The following is an 18,535-nucleotide window of genomic DNA, read 5'->3' on the forward strand; positions in this document are numbered from 1 at the left end:
AACAGTTACTGACTCATTGTTCCAAAGCACACTCCAATTTGCATCTAATTCCATCTGGCAATATTAATGACCAAAAAAAATCCATTCCCGATCTTCCCTTCTCTGCTACACAGTCCTTCGAGAAATCCAGTCACCCATTCCATACAGTCGCTCACCTTCCAAGTTCCCTGGCATCCCCTGTCCCATGCAGTCCATCCTTTTTCAAGGTTTCCTCGCATTGGAAGGTCCAAAAACCAAGGCATATCCCTACCTCAAAACCATCATACCAGTCATAGCATGCTCATGGAAATCAATGGACATTATTGGGTAACAGTGTCCCACAATATCCCTGCTCCTAAATGCTTTACCAACATATTGTTTCCTGTTCCAATTCCTTTTGCTGCTACTAATTCCTTGAAATCAAATTCCAACCACCCAAACTGGGCATTTTTCCATGCTTTCTTGGACCAAGCACATAATTTCCATTAGACTCAAACAGAATTTAAATAAATCCAAATCATAGCTCTTTGGTATCTCGTTGACGAGGTACACTTGTAATTTTGTTTACTTCCTATCACAACAAGACAAACTAACTCTTTGATCAAATCATTATGCATAAACATATCACATTCGGTTAGCTCGAAACACAACCATCATAGATCAAAATCATGAATCACATGCAATCATCATAAACCATAATCATAGATCACATGTAACCATCATAAATCAGGGTGATAAATCACATGCACAATTAAAAACTGAAATAAAATATTGATATTGATCCTTTAATCAGTCCTTTGCTTCTACCTTTATCGTTTTTCCTTTTGATACACACACCGGATTAGTTGCCACACCCAATGCCTTTTTCTTTTCTTCAATCATGTACACATACACAATGTACATCACAACAAATACATTCAAACACAGCATACGACACCACACAATGCATACACCTACACCTGATATACATCATGAGACATACACCTACACCCAATATACAACATAACACAATACATACTTCTACACATATGTACACATAATACAACACAAAAAATACACGTCACAATGCCACGACTACACAATGCACATACGTAGCACTGCATGTACACAACACAACATGTACGACATGCACACAATACCACATGTACAACATGTATACAGTACCACCTATACACAACACCACTTGCACAACATGTACACAACATCACATTTACATGACACCATCTTCATAATGTGTACACAACGCCACATGTACACCAACCACTTGTAAAATGTGTACACAACACCATGAGTACAACATGTAAACGACACCACATGTACACAACGCTACATGCACAACATGTACACGAAACCACCTACACACAGCCCCACATGTACAACATGTACACAACACCACATGCACACAGAACCAAATGTACGATCATACACACAACACCATATGTACATAAAACCACATGTACAACATGCACACAACACCATAGATACAATCACTGAATATACAATATGCACAACATATACACAAAATTAACACTGCACATCCAAAACCACATTGTCTCTACCAAGAAACCTTGCTTCCAGTGTCTCTCTGCCATCCATGCTTATCCTAGCATGTCATGCATCACGTTATTTTCATTCCATTGATGTATCTCTCAGCATTACTTGTCCATAACATAAACATAGGCATAGTATAAACACATAATATCAAATCATATCCATATGATACTGACCTCGTAAATTTGTCGAGGATACTCTTCCCACTTGATTCCCCAGAAGACCAAGAACCTATTTCATTCCATTCACCTGCTTAAGCAATCATTCCTCCACAATAATGATCTTGACAACCCTATCAGACGGTGACATAGATACATACGTACATACATATATATAAACATTAGCATAAAACAATCATGATCCTTTCAGACAATGACATACATATATACATATAAACATTAGCATTAAAGGGTGAAAACGTGAAGCGAGGTTACACTTTTGTGAGAAATTCCCCCAAAAAATTCACAATCTCAATTTTTCGTCCGAACCAAAATTTCCTTCAATCAAATTATCTATATTTATCCTGCCAAACTATTATACTAGCATTCGGCTGAACAATAGACCATTTAGATTAACGTCGGCCGTTAAACAGATTTTTCCGGAGGTGAAAAAATTGGTAATAAAATAGTTCGGCTGCACTATTGATTTCAACTAAACAAATAATTTGGTTGAAATTTATATTTGGTCGAACTACAAAAAAACAAATAAACAAAAACAAAACAAACAAAAAAACATCTATATATATGAGGGCCCTCACATTGTTGTAGAAATTTCTACGATGTTATTGTGTTATTGTTATTATACTGAGAAATATTGTTATTGCGTTGCTATTTCGGCTAGCCCGTCAGTTTTCTGGAGGAAATGATCGCGTATGTACGCATATGTGTGTGAATTTTTATTTTTTCCAGATTTGTTTATGGTTTTTTGCGGTTTTTTTAATTTTTTGTTGGTTTTTTTGCATGGTTAGTTGGTGCAAAAGGAGTTTTTACACGATTTTTGCGCGAGTTTGGTTGGTTGGTGCCAGGGTTGGTTGCACCTCATCGACGCTGGAGGAATTCTTTCAACTTCCTCAGCCTCCTCATCCGAACCAGGTATGTTGATTTTTGAAGCAGTTGTTAAAAGTCTAATTTTAGTGGGATTTAGTTATTTAATTGCTAAAGTTTATAAAAGTGTGCCTACTTTGTCCCTCTATTTTGAAGAAACTCATATTCTTCACCATTAAAGGCACGCAAGCTTTACTATAATCTATATCAAATAAGTTATTAATCAATGCTCTGGATCACTCGATTAATAACTTGCTATATACAAAAAAAAAAAATCCCAATAATATCACATAAATCATCGATTATTTACAGATAATCTCAAACTTAATATATTTCACTGCAAACACTACCTAATACCTGAGTTGTAATTATGATCAGCCAAGCTACCAGAAAACTGATATTCCTCATGTAAAACGCCTTAATGATGTTGACAATGCCCACCGCGTAGGCGGATCCATTGCCAAATGCGTAGCCTGCACTGGCAAAGATTGTAATGAGGACATGCTCCTTCATATTAAAGGGCCCTGGATTCAGGGACACCTCCTTCCCCAACAGAGGCACTCTGAATCTCCGCTTTGGCAGAGCCGAGGCCATGGAACGCCCAAGGGGAAGGGCTGCCACCTGCACTGAAATCTGTGTGATGATAAGTGGCTCCTTCCTGTAACTGAAGAACTGGTTCAAAAATGAGAGCAGGACGCATGAAAGCAGCCCCAGAAACCACATTCGAAATGTCCATACAGGAATGGTTGGATCGTCTTCTGTACTCACAGTGAATGCCACCTGCTCCACTGGTGAATTTTCTTCCCCCTCCTCCTCTTTGCTCACTTCCAATGATTTGTCCACTGCCATTCTAATTCTCTACACTGACAGCAATAAATAACTATTTGTACCTGATTGGCCTGGCCTAAGTTATAAGGATAGGCTAAGAGTCTTTTCTATCCTTGGGTTCATCTATCCACTCCACTTCATGTTGGAACTACTACTCTTCTCCATTCCCCTTTCAGTATAAACCTATATGTTTGCAAAGATGAAAGAAATCATATAAATATTCCTCCTCCTTTGGCCTTTTCTCTACTGCTTCAGACGAATAAATAGATCAAATTAAATGCCCAGTTCAAGAAAACATACTAGGGCCAGATGGTCCACATCTGAAACCAGTTCTTGTTGCATTCCTAGCTGATCATATCCCATGAATCACTATTGATTCCTTTCCCGAGTCAACGAATCCTCCAAAAATGCAGTGGGTTTGAGACAAGTACAAGGATTCCTTTTCATTTTTTGTCCTAATCACAGAAATAAAATGGACTTTTAATTTCCATTTCCATTAAATTAAGACTTTAGCAATGCAATGGGGAAAAGGCCCTACCCCATGTGTCTTCCACAGTTGGATTTGGGCATGGATTTGTTCCCATCTTGAGAGACTCACATTTAAACCAAGCCTTCATATCCACAGTAAACAAACCAGAGTTCCCTTGAGAGCTTAAGGTGATCACCATGCCACCATATTTTTAAATGGCCCACCATTGTAAGTGTGATTATGGAGTGGGTAGGTTACCTAGAATTTGGGTAGACACACCGTGTTTATTTCTTAATTTATTTTTTTACACTTTCAGTTTCCTTTCTTAATCATTCACATATCACATATGCATCTCATTCTATTAATATTTCACCTAACCGAACTAAACCAAACCGTGGAGATTTTATATTCCAGTAACAGCATGTGACCACCACCACGGCTTGAGTGTTGACTAGAAGAACAATAACACAGTGAGATTTTATATTAATAGTGTCATGTGAACAGTGCCCACTGCCAATGCTCGTGTATGGACCAAAAGAAGACCAGCAACACAGTGACTAACAGGAAGAAAAGAAGAATTGTGCTCAAACTCATGAACCAAAAATATTGTTGATCAAAATGTTTCAAGAAGTATCACAAACATCTTACAAATCATGGAGAATATGTGTTATTCATGCTTTCAAACATGGAAATCACTACATAATCAACAATGTACTTGTTTCTCCATCATTTAAAAACAACTTTATGCCTTGCTAACATCATTAGTTTTATTAGGTAAATATCGTTCTCAGTCATTTTTAAAAGGCTCAATGGTAAATTTTGGAATGCAATATGCAATTCTTAACTACTTTCCACCAATAAATCTATAGGGAAATTGAGGTGTTCAATCATACTTAAGTAAAATTGCTATATGCAACATCTATTGGGAAATCGAGGTGTTCAATCACACTTTAGTAAAATTTCTCTATGCAACTTATTCCAAAATCAAGCATTGGAATAACCACCTATCAACTAAACCACCTATCTAAGCATTCCACTGTGAGGGTTAATCTAGTGTTGCCCATCAACTTATGCAGAGTAACCAAAGGGAGGAATGGCAATGATAACAAGTCTGCATGCACCCTTGGTGTAAATAATATGTCACATGCATTTAAATAGTAATTTTATATAGACCCAGTTCCTAACATCAATAAATTGCTAACATCATAATTTATAATTGCTTGAATGAAACTATCAATCACATGTATAAATTCTGAAGGATAACATAGAAGATCATCTTGAAACTAGGCTAAATCCTTGTAGTATTCCATTATTCAATCACAATAGATATTTATTTATTATCATTCTCCCATAAACTAAGGCATTTGCAATAAATCAATATATTAAATTCATTTTATTGAATTTGTTTTTTACAGGGATTAGAAAACCCATTAAACATGGTTGAAAAATAGAAATTATGCATAGAAGTTTCTTGTTATCCCAATCCAGGGCAAGCAGTGATTACTTATGTGCTATGCAATATTGTGATGAACAAAGTCCTCCAAATGAAAAGGAATGTACCTGGAAGAACAACATACAATGAAGCATATTATATTGCATCGATAGCAAGCTTAGGAATAGCTAGGTAGTATGGATCCAATGGAATTGTAGCCTTCACCAATTTTGAACTTGTGTGCAACCAGATGAAAGGTGTGTCCCAAGTTAAAAATGAGAGGTTAAAACAACTGCATGGTGAAGCAAAAAATATTCTGTTGAGAATGCAACAAGATGATGGAGCTTAGTGGAAAGAAGTCGCCTTCACTAAGTGGGCCTGCAGGCTATTTTTGGTGCAAAGTCTATTTTTAGACATATGGATCATGGTCTATGAGTTGCAGGATGTTGTTTATGGATGATTGGTCATGTTGGGAAAAATAGATGGACTTCTATTTTTGGTTCACAGCGGAGTGATCAGAGTCTATTTTTAGACTGCTAGGCTAAAAGTAGAAACAGTCAAATATTATTAGCCCTTAGTAATATTTGGACTCTAAACATTATCTTATTCTCTTGGAGCACTTCAGTTTGAGCTACAGATGTGGCACATGCAGCTGTCATAAGGAAATACACTTTCTTTGTGGGTCAGTTGAGCTTTTGCATGCAGGACATCAGTTAGAACTCATGTGGTTGAGTTTTGTGGAGTTGGATGAGCAGTTAATGGAGCTGTGTTCAGTTTGACTTAGTTGAACTAGTTGTATTTAGTCTAACTGGCCAATAGACTAAGTGATGAGTTGTGTGAATTAGTTATTAATTAATTCACTAATTATTAACTCATAATGCAACTGAAGAATACATCATTTAACTCAGTGCATGTACAGTTCAGTGGAGACAGGTGTTAGAGTTTGAGATTGCTATCAGTTGTGACTATAGTTGTGCACGAGATTTTGCACAATCAAAGGATTGAGTATGCCCATGAGAATTGCATATGCCCAGTGATATAGCCTGTGCTCACGTGATTTCCAGTGTGAGTGATTCTCCAAGGTAAATAGAACTTGGAACGAGTTCGGATTAAATTCATTCTCTTGCAGGATTGTGCAGTGGAGGCAGGCAAGCAGCGGAGGAGATTTGGAGATCAGATCTGAGTTGTATTGTGTGTAACAGGTGGAGATAGTGCTGAGTACTTGTGAGGAGTATTGTACTGTGTAATGTTACATGTTCTCAATCATTAATATACAGATAGTGTGGGGTTTTCAGCTGTAAGCTTTCCCCATGATACATACTGTGTTAATGTGTGCATGCTATTGATGTTTCATTGTTTTTAATGCTGCTAAATTGATGATCAATGTAGAGGAGGTTATGTATTATGCATGTATTCTGCAATAGCATATAATCGGGATAATCTCTGTGAATAAGTGTCATATTATTCAAAAATTTCTACATGGTATCAGAGGTGGTTGATTTGTAGAAAAAGTTCTACAGGATATCAAAGCGAGGATTGATCATCAGATCTATTATTCAGAAAGTGTTTAAATTTTATTTCTTCAGGCAGAGTCTGTAACCGGGCCAGGTAGCCTCTAGATTCATCCTTCCTTTGGAAGGTGAGATATCCGGTAAAAGCCCATACAGTCGATCTTTGTACAAGAAATACTTTGTTCTCACGAATTTTAGATCAGAAGCGGTTGAGTTTTGAGCTGGTGGAATGGCGCTCAAGGATAAACTCAGAAACATCAAAGCTGAGAATGGAGATGCCACAGATTGTCCGCAGAAGAAGAAAAATAAGCAAGCTGTTGGATCTACAGTGGGAGAGGCCTTAGCCTCGCAGTTTGAGCTTGATTTTTCATTGATCGCATGCTTGGTATCAAGTGTGATGGGATCGGTATGGTTCTTGGACAGTGGTGCATCTTCTCACATGACAGGAGATCGAGATTTGTTTTCTGATCTGGATGAGAAAGATCTTGGAGTGCACATCGAGATGAGCGATGATGGTAGATACAGTGCGACTGGTATCGGTACCATTTCCTTTGAGAGGGAGTCTGGTAAACCCTTCAGATTGAAGGAAGTGATGCATGTTCCAAGATTGAAGAAGAATCTTATCTCTGTGGTGATGTTAGAAGACAAGGGATATGATGTTGTCTTCAGTGAGGGAAAGGCTTTCCTGCGTAGCAAGACAACTGGAGAAACCCGGAAGATAGGGGTTCGAGTCAGGAACCTTTATCAGTTGCATGTAGATGCATGCAAAGCCTTGAGCAGCGAGGCAACTGATGGAGACTTGGTGGTTGAGAGGGAGGGTATATTACCTCTCAACATGCAGAGCCAGAAGAAGTCTCAGACGATTGTGGAGGAGCCACGATTGGTGCAGCAGCTTCAGGAGGTTGTGGAGCAGCCACAACAAGGGAAGCTGAGAGGAGATCGAGTAGAGACATCTACTCATGCAGAGACCTCCAGTAAGGGGAAACTTCGAGCCAAGTGGGCTGAGGGATCGCATGCAGCCATACCTCCAGGTAGGAGGTGGGGTGATGTGGATTGATCGTCCCAAGGAGGAGGGGCAAGATCCTTGAGGTACCCAACCTCTTGGATGAGGCCTTGCTATGGGAGCCCCGATGTGGAGTAGCAGGAATTGACTGATTGGGTAGAGACAAATGTGGATGGAGCGGCAGAGAGAGTGACAGTGTAGGGAATCCCAGGACAGCGCATAGCTAGCAGGCTGCAGCAATGCGAGAGGAACAAGTGTTTTGCACAGTGCTAGGTGGCACAGAGAGGTGTGCAATGGTGCGAGATGCATGGAGATGTTGCAGTAGCGCAGATGTCAGAGAGGGAGCACTTGTCAGCAGCAGGTAGAGCTTCAGCATCAGAGTATGTTCCTAGCCCAATAGAGTGGTCAGTTGGGAGTGTTTTTGTTCCAAGTGTTGTTGGAGCAAGTGGACCGGGCAAATGTGTTGCATGCAGAACATTCCAGAGTTGCAGGATAGGGGTTGCAGATAATCCATATCTTGTTGAGAGGGAGTGTTGAGAATGCAACAAGATGATGGAGCTTAGTGGAAAGAAGTCTGTTGGGTCCCTATAATACTAGTGATTACCCCATTACTATTGTAGTTATACCCCTTATTTATATTGTTGTGCCCCTATTACCCCCATATTGTTATTTATGTGCCCCATAGAATCCCTCTATTGTTATTTTTGTGGCTTTATATTATTATTGTTAGGTCGGCTGGATTATATTGTGACTCCTTAGACTCCTATATATAGAAAGGAGGTTTTGTCATTTGTATCATCCAAGAATTGTTCATTTATGTAATGTAAAGGAGGTTTCCCCCTCGAAGAGGCTGAATTCTAAGGCGTTGATCTTTCTTTTCTATCTTTTCTTGAGCTGGTTTCATAACATTTGGTATCAGAGCTTTGGATTCTAGGGTTTCGCTGCTCCAAACAGGTCATCGTGGCATTTTCGCTATAACGTTTTTTCTGTGACATTTCAGAAGTCGCAAAAAAAACCCATTTGAGAAGAAATCGCGCTGAACCTTGGGTCCAAATTTCAGATCTTTTTGCGCGATATTTGCGGAGATATGATCTGAGGAAGTTGGTCTTTTTGCAGACTCCTGAATTACATTCAAAACAGGTGACCTAGGGAAAATCGTCATAACTTTCTCTCTAGGGATCGGATTGAAATTTCGTAAGAAGGTACAGAAAGAGGACAGACTGTAGTTTCTTTTATATCTGTTTCAGAACCAAAGGTCGAAAATTGTACACGTGGCACTTCATACAAGTTCACTCTTCTGGAAAGGTCTATAATCAGGTCATCTTGGGAGATTGTGCATAACTCTTTCTTGGAGAATCCAATTTGGATCAGACTAGTGGCATTGGAAAGAGGACACAGAGGGCTACTACAGGTCACAATTTCAGAACTAGATGATTGGAAAGTACAGAGATACATCAGAGGCAATATCAAGCTCCTACAAAGTGAAAAAAGGTGTGTAGATTTTTTTAAATTTTTGCTTAAGCTTGGTTTGAAAATTTATTTTGAAGGAATTCAAAGGGCATAGTAGAGCATTATTATCGGTAACTGATGCCCCGAGGAAAGAAAATGCAAACACCTAGTAAGGAACCTGAAAGCTCTAGCATGACTCATGAAGAAGAGGAAGAAATGCAACATGATATATCAAAATTACAAGACCAAGTGCAACAACTGTCCCTTGCACAAAAAGGAACAGAATCTAAGATGGATGGTTTAAAGAAAGATGTAGAAGCTAAGATGGATGGTTTAAAGAAAGGTGTAGAAGCTAAGATGGACTGTTTAAAGAAAGGCGTAGAAGCTAAGATGGATGGCATGGAAGCTAAGGTGAATGGCATGGACGCTAAAATTGATGGCATGGATGATAAGATGGAAGAATTGAAGATAAATATGAATAAGTTGCTACAAGAAATGGTCACTAAGGGTGAAAGAGTACTAAAGGAAACTCATGATGAGAACAAAAGAAATGTTAATCATGATTCCATAGACTCTAATGTTGGATCGAAGACTCACCATGTTCCAAAAATCGATATGAGGAAGTTTGATGGCAAGGATCCCGCCACATGGATATTACAGATGGAGCAATTCTTCGATCTCAATAATGTGCAAAACACACAAAAGGTACGTATGGCAACTTTATATTTGGAACCAAATCAGTTTGTATGGTATCAATGGCTTTGTTCTCGTAAACAATTTATCACTTGGGCAATTTTTACGGAAGAATTGATAGCACATTATGAGGATACAAAAAGCAACACTTTTTTTAGCCAATTGATAAGTCTCAAACAAAAGGGTTCAATAATGGAGCACATTGAGGAGTTCCAAAAATTGAACATAAGGGTAAAAGATATTCCAGAGGAGCATAGGATTGATGTGTTCATAGGGTCTTTAAAGGATAATATCCAACATGATGTGCGCCTTTGGGAACCTGATTCATTAGAGAAGGCATTCAGGTTAGCAAGAAAAATGGAAAGCAAAATTATGGCAACTAGGAAGCATACCATTCACAACTATAAAGACGGAAGTGTTGTTGCCCATAGTCTTCCACAACCTACAAGGTTGACACCACAACAATTGGAAGAAAAAAGAGCAAAAGGGCTTTGTTACAATTGTGATAGCAAATACACAAAAGGTCATAAGTGTGCTGAGAAGAAATTATTCTACATAGATTGTGAAGAGGAAGAAGAAAAGGAGCAAGAAAGGTCAAAAGAAGAGGATATATTCCAGGAACAAAGCCTAGATGAAGAACAAATAAATCCGACCATATCTTGTAATGCATTGGCGGGAATTACCACTCCTCAAACCATCAAGATAGAAGGACAAATCAAGAAGAAAAAGGTAATAGTGTTGATTGATTCAGGAAGCACCCACAATTTTATTCATTGTAGGGTAGCAAAAGAATTGAATTGCTTCCTATATCCAGCACCAGAGTGTCAAGTGATGATTGCAAATGGAGGAACAATAAATTGTTCTGGAAAGTGCCATAATATCAAGCTATCCATGGGAGAATATGTATTGACTAGCCCAATGCTTTCCATTCCAATGGGAGGTGCTGATGTTGTACTAGGAGTCCAATGGCTACAATCCTTGGGTACAATAGCTTTTAATTTTCAAGAACTTTTCATGAAATTTTCTGTGGAAGGAAAGGAAGTTGAATTAAGGGGTATTGCAGGGAAACCAGGAAAGATAATCAGCTCTAATGGCATGACAAAGCTTCTAAAAAAGGAGCAAAGAGGTGTAATTGCACAATTATGTTCGCTAGATGTTTCCACATTGGAATCATCTATTTCTCCAGATCTCCAAAAAGTCCTGGACAATCATTCCAAGGTATTTGAGACTCCCAAAGGTCTCCCACCTATGCGTGATCATGATCATGCTATTCATCTGATTCCAGGAAGTGTTCCTCCAAACATCAGGCCGTACAGATATCCCTATGTCCAAAAAAGTGAAATTGAACGTATGGTTGCAGAAATGCTAGAGGCTGGTATAATTCAACCGAGTCAAAGTTCTTTCTCAGCTCCAGTAGTATTGGTGCACAAGAAGGATGGATCATGGCGCATGTGTCCAGATTATAGGGAGCTCAACAAGCTCACTATTAAAGATAAGTTCCCCATTCCTGTCATTGATGAATTACTGGATGAATTGCATGGATCAATTTACTTCACCAAGTTGGATCTTCGTTCGGGATATCATCAAATCAGAATGAAGATTGAAGACATTCCGAAAACAACATTTAGAACTCATGAGGGTCATTATGAATTTTTGGTCATGCCTTTTGGCCTTACCAATGCACCTTCAACATTTCAAGGTTTGATGAATTCAATTTTCAAACCATTCCTTAGAAAATTTGTGTTAGTATTTTTTGATGATATACTAATCTACAGCAAGTCTTGGAAGGATCATGTTGAACATGTTGACAGGGTGCTACAACTATTGGAGGAGAAACAATTATATGCAAAAAGATCCAAATGTTTCTTTGGAGTCCAGGAGGTGGAATATTTGGGTCATATTGTATCTCATGAAGGAGTTAAGGTAGACCCTAGCAAAATTAAAGCCATTAAGGAATGGAAAATCCCCACATCCATAAAGCATCTGCGAGGATTTCTTGGGTTGACAGGGTATTATCGCAAGTTTGTTAAGAATTATGGGAGAATAGCAGCACCTCTAACAACATTATTGAAGAAAGATTCATTTTCATGGACTCCGGAAGCAACAAAGGCCTTTGAACATCTTAAAGAGGCAATGTGCCAAGCACCGGTCTTAGCTACACCGGACTTCACAAAAACCTTTATTGTGGAATGTGATGCTTCAGGAAATGGAATTGGTGCTGTTCTAATGCAAGATGAAAGACCCATTGCTTTTGAAAGTCGTCCAATCAAGGGAAAGTTTTTAAGCAAAGCTATTTATGAGAAGGAAATGTTGGCAATACTCCATGCACTTAAGAAATGGCGACCCTACCTAATGGGAAGACACTTCAAGGTAAAAACGGATCATGATAGCCTTAAATACTTTTTAGAACAAAGATTATCCTCTGAAGAGCAACAAAAGTGGGTCACAAAGATGTTGGGTTATGACTTTGAAATCATCTACAAAAAAGGGAAGCAAAATGTGGTGGCAGATGCACTCTCAAGAAAGGATGAGGATGTGGAAGCATTGTTGTGTGCCATTTCTATTATCCAACCAGATTGGATAAACGAAGCAAGGGAGGAATGGAAGAATGACGAAGAAGTGTGGGCACTTATTCGAAAGCTACAACAAGATTCCAGTACTTCTGATACATTTAGCTGGAAAAATGATTCGTTATGGTACAAAGATCGCTTATACCTCTGTAAGAATTCCCAGCTAAAACAAAAGATTCTTATGGAATTGCACACTTCTCCCTTAGGAGGGCACTCAGGATTTTTAAAAACTTACCACAGGGTTAAGAAGGAATTTTTTTGGGATGGCCTTAAATCAGATATTCAAAAGTTTGTGGCGGAATGTTTGGTTTGCCAACAAAATAAAGTTGAAACAATTAAGACACCGGGTCTATTACAACCTTTATCCATTCCAAGCCAACGTTGGGAGGAGGTTTCAATGGATTTTATCACAGGTTTACCCAAGTCTGAGGGAAAGAGTGTCATCATGGTGGTAGTTGACAGACTTACCAAGTATGCACACTTTTGTGCATTATCACATCCATTTAAAGCCAGTACAGTTTCTACTGCATTTATGGAAACAATTCAAAAGCTACATGGAAACCCAAAGATTATTGTAAGTGACAGAGATCCCATTTTCACTGGAAATTTTTGGACAAAATTATTTTCTTGTCTTGGTACTCAGTTAGCTCATAGCTCATCTTATCATCCTCAATCTGATGGGCAAACTGAGATAGTAAACAAATGTTTGGAAGGATATCTTCGTTGCTTTGTATCTGATAAACAGACACAATGGGTCAAATGGTTGCCTCTGGCTGAATGGTGGTATAACACTTCCTTCCATACAGCAACAAAAATGACCCCATTTATGGCACTTTATGGGTATCAACCACCATCCATCACATCATATTTAAGAGAAAATTCTAAGGTTCAGGCAGTGGAACATCACATCGAACATCAACAACAAGTCCTCCAACTCTTAAAGGATAACCTCGTGTTGGCACAAAATAGAATGAAACAACAGGCAGATCAACATCGCAGTGAAAGAAGTTTTGATGTAGGTGATTGGGTATTCCTACGGCTACAACCATATAAGCAAATGTCCCTAAAGCAAGCTAAGAAGGATAATAAATTATCACCAAAGTATTATGGTCCGTACAAGGTGTTGCAAAAGATTGGTACTATGGCATACAAATTGGAGCTTCCTGCAGCTTCTCGATTGCACCCAGTTTTCCATGTTTCATGTTTAAAGAAGGTTATAGGCGACAAGCTCCCAGTTCAAACAATATTGCCAGAACTTGACGAGGAAGGAAAAATTATATTGGAACCGGAAGCAGTCACAGAAACAAGAACTCGACAGCTACGAAATCGATCAATTTCAGAGTATCTTATCAAGTGGAAGAACTTATCCGCTGAAGATTCCACATGGGAGGATGAGAATTTTATGCAGAAGTATCCAGAACTACTCAAGCGTTGAGGACAACACTTTTTTGAAGGAGAGGGGCATGTTGGGTCCCTATAATACTAGTGATTACCCCATTACTATTGTAGTTATACCCCTTATTTATATTGTTGTGCCCCTATTACCCCCATATTGTTATTTCTGTGCCCCATAGAATCCCTCTATTGTTATTTTTGTGGCTTTATATTATTATTGTTAGGTCAGCTGGATTATATTGTGACTCCTTAGACTCCTATATATAGAAAGGAGGTTTTGTCATTTGTATCATCCAAGAATTGTTCATTTATGTAATGTAAAGGAGGTTTCCCCCTCGAAGAGGCTGAATTATAAGGCGTTGATCTTTCTTTTCTATATTTTCTTGAGCTGCTTTCATAACAAAGTCGCCTTCACTAAGTGGGCCCGCAGGCTATTTTTGGCGCAAAGTCTATTTTTAGACATATGGATCATGGTCTATGAGTTGCAGGATGCTATTTATGGATGATTGGTCATGTTGGGGAAAATAGATGGACTTCTATTTTTGGTTCAAAGCGGAGTGATCACAGTCTATTTTTAGACTCCCAGGCTAAAAATAGAAACAGTCAAATATTATTAGCCCTTAGTAATATTTGGACTCTAAACATTATCTTATTCTCTTGGAGCACTTCAGTTTGAGCTACAGATGTGGCACATGCAGCTGTCAGAAGGAAATACGCTTTCTTTGTGGGTCAGTTGAGCTTTTGCATGCAGGACATCAGTTAAAACTCATGTGGTTGAGTTCTGTGGAGTTGGATGAGCAGTTAATGGAGTTGTGTTCAGTTTGACTTAGTTGAACTAGTTGTATTTACTCTAACTGGCCAATAGACTAAGTGATGAGTTGTGTGAATTAGTTATTAATTAATTCACTAATTATTAACTCATAATGCAACTGAAGAATACATCATTTAACTCAGTGCATGTACAGTTCAGTGGAGATAGGTGTTAGAGGTTGAGATTGCTATTAGTTGTGACTATAGTTGTGCACGAGATTTTGCACAATCAAAGGATTGAGTATGCCCATGAGAATTGCATATGCCCAGTGATATAGCCTGTGCTCACATGATTTCCAGTGTGAGTGATTCTCCAAGGTAAATAGAACTTGGAACGAGTTTGGATTAAAATCATTCTCTTGTAGGATTGTGCAGTGGAGGCAGGCAAGCAGCGGAGGAGATTTGGAGATCAGATATGAGCTGTATTGTGTGTAACAGGTGGAGATAGTTCTGAGTACTTGTGAGGAGTATTGTACTATGTAATGTTACATGTTCTCAATCATTAATATACAGATATTGTGGGGTTTTCAGCTGTAAGCTTTCCCCGGGATACATATTGTGTTAATGTGTGCATGCTATTGATGTTTCATTGTTTTTAATGCTGCTAAATTGATGATCAACGTGGAGGAGGTTATGTATTATGCATGTATTCCGCAATAGTGTATAATTGGGATAATATCTGTGAATAAGTGTCATATTATTCAAAATTTTCTACATATTCTTAGTCAATTTCAATCATTTAGCATAAGACATTGTGAAAATGTTAATAGGATGTGTAGTGATCTATTGTATGGGCCAATGCCAATTCAATATTTGTGTGTGAAATATGAATTACTGTTAAGAACCTCTCCATCAAAATTAATTTATGGACATTGTAAGATATCTTTGATGTGTGTGTGTTTTTTAGTTATAAATGTGTTATTTTTAATGACCATGTGTTTTTTCAATTCTATACCAAGTGTGCCCCCACTATGTAAGCAAAACTTGGTGAACTTGACATGTTTTAGAAAATTTTGTATTTAATTTTCAAAATGTGTGTGCTTCAACATTTGTGTTTTTAGCCTTGAGTATATTTTAAATGAAGAGCTTCAGATAGTTACATTAATTTTCTGAATTCTTTCAATGTTTTTAAATAGCAATTTTAAGATCTTAAAATGCATGATGTAATTTCAAGGGTTACATCAATTAAATGCATGAGGTAACTTCAAGGGTTACATCAATTTTTTGAATTCTTAATCTTTTTAAATAGAAATTTCAAGATTTTTAAATGCATGAGGTAACTTCAAGGGTTACAACAATTTTCTGAATTCTTGATCTTTTTAAATAGAAATTTTAAAAAGAATTGTAAATGCATGAGGTAACTTTTTAAATATCATGTATCTATATATCTATAGATATCCATATCATGGATGAGCATTTGCCACATGATTCTTCGAGGCAAGCATCAATCGAGTCTCATGCATCTACTAGAGGGGGAGGTCATGGATCAAAGAGAATATCAAATGAATCGGGGGAGGTCCATCATGATCGTGGTATATATATGTTTATGTGAAATTTTTTAAATGATATTTGAATATAATCATATGTATGTATACATATGGAATTGATTTTTTATCAATTTATCTTTAAATTAATTTATAATAAATTTCATTTCTTTTTTAGGAGCATCTCAAACTAAGTCAAAAAGAGTATCTACTCAATCAATGGAGGGTCATCGTTCACACCATTGTCGTATGGTATATATATATATATATGTATGTATGTTCATTTGCATTTACTTAAATGATAAATAGGTAGAATAATATGTATGTATACATGTATATATTGAATTGATTTTCTATTTTTTTAGAATCTTCGCTCACTATGTCATCACGTGAGGGTGGTCAGCAAGCTCAATCAACTCATGTGTTTGGGTGTGATGGTGCTCAACCATATTTGGGTGGTCATGATGGTGCTCAACCATCTTTGGGTGGGCATGATGGTGCTCAACCATCTTCGGGTGGTCATCAATCTCAATCAGATCATCATGATCCTCATCATTTTGGTAAATTATATAATAATAAAAATTATGTTAAAACAAATTTGTACATGTAAATGAATTATATGTACATATGCATGTACATGTCTATCTTGCATGTGTATGAATACATTTGTTCACATGTTTTTATATTTATGTAATTTTATATATTGATGCAGAGGGTGAAAATGTTGCTCGAAGTAGATGTAAGTGAAGTCGGGAAATTCAAGAAGAAGGCCATACACCAACTACCACTTATCCATCTGATATTCCTGATGAGCTTCCTTGGGAAACAAACCTCCAAAAATGTACATTACAAAGGTGCAAAATTCATTATTCAAAATTGAGGAAATATCTTGGGAGTTTGGAGCTCCCTACAGAGAGTCGAGAAATCTTAGAAATAGTTGTGCACTCTCTAAGCTCATTTCTTGATATTTATGAGAAGATTGGGCCAACTACATATTGCTTTATAGATATGATGAGGCATAGAAAGGAAGTAGTAATGGGTCTCGATAAATGGGCTGAGGTTAGTAAAAGGGTTACAAAAGAAAATGCAAAATCTATGTTTAATTTCAAAGAAGGGTTGAAAAGAAAGATGCTCAAGGTGCAATATTTCAAGCACCCTGATATAGCCAGCCATTTGTATGATAGGTTCCTTGCAACGTATGGAAAGTTTCCATGGAATGATGAGGTTCCAATTTATTTTGAAAAATTATTTTATGCAAAATTATTTTTGGGTATGAAACCTGATTATAATGACCTTCCATCTGAATATTATGGTACTGGGAGAGGTCGGTTATGTGATCATAAGGGCGCACTATGTTAATTAATTGCCTCGCCATCTGCCACCTTTGGTACGCCAACCTCATTGTTTGGTAACTTTTCATTCATAGATGGATGTCACTTCTCAAATTGGTCGAGAAGGAAGGGATGTCATTATAAACAACATCCAGAGTGCATTAACTAGAATTGATATAGGTCTAAATCGACAAAGAGCACGTGCTAATTTTGTATATAAAACAGATGAGGAGATAGATAATATGAATATTGAGGAGCTTAAAGCATATGCAAAGGGTTTTCGTAATGGTTGGAAAGACCTAATTGTTCATGAGGAAGAGGGTGTGGGATCAATATGTGTTAATGGTTAGGGTGGATATTTTAATGTAATTTGTAATGTATGTGTTAATGTCAATTCACATACATTTTGTTAATTTTTTCAGATATAATCTAACACAAATGTATCATATGTTCACCATTTGCAGTTAACTCATTTGTTGAATGAAAATTTTGATAATATCATGGTCCTAGGTTCAGGTTCCAATCAAGATATTTTGAGAGATGTTAGTTTTTTTAAGAGTTCATGTTGATACAGTTATTATTCTACTTTTATTATATCGGTATGATGAGGATATATTTTTAAAAGAAATAATTATGTATATGTAATTAAATGTTAACGGATTTTGATTCTATCTAAAGTTTTCGACATAACGACACCCTCTTCGTCCCTACTAGGAGATGTGTCAAATATTCGATTGTCACGAGTATTGAATATTTCACTTATGTTTTGTTATAAATTGAAGTGCAAGTTTCTTTTTAAAAAATGACAGATTTATCTTACAGTTTCAAAATTTTCAAATTTTAGGTTTGTGGAGAAGGTTTCCATTCTCTAGGGACTTTAGCGATGGAGTTGACAATGGGGATAGGATCATCTAAACAATTTGAAAAAATCGTGTAAATTGTTTTTAATATTGCAATTTTATGCATTTTCATGTGCAATTCTAATTT

General features: G+C 37.4%; 1 pseudogene; it reads right to left on the bottom strand.

The window, feature by feature from the left end:
- Positions 1–2,897: 2,897 nt before the first annotated feature.
- LOC149199673 (oligopeptide transporter 4 pseudogene) lies at positions 2,898–3,422 on the bottom strand (annotated as a pseudogene).
- Positions 3,423–18,535: the final 15,113 nt, after the last annotated feature.

The sequence above is a fragment of the Pinus tabuliformis genome, chromosome 2_1 (assembly GCF_031772625.1).
Source record: "Pinus tabuliformis cultivar Carrire ecotype Pingquan chromosome 2_1, CPIR1, whole genome shotgun sequence".
Classification (NCBI taxonomy): Eukaryota; Viridiplantae; Streptophyta; class Pinopsida; order Pinales; family Pinaceae; genus Pinus; species Pinus tabuliformis.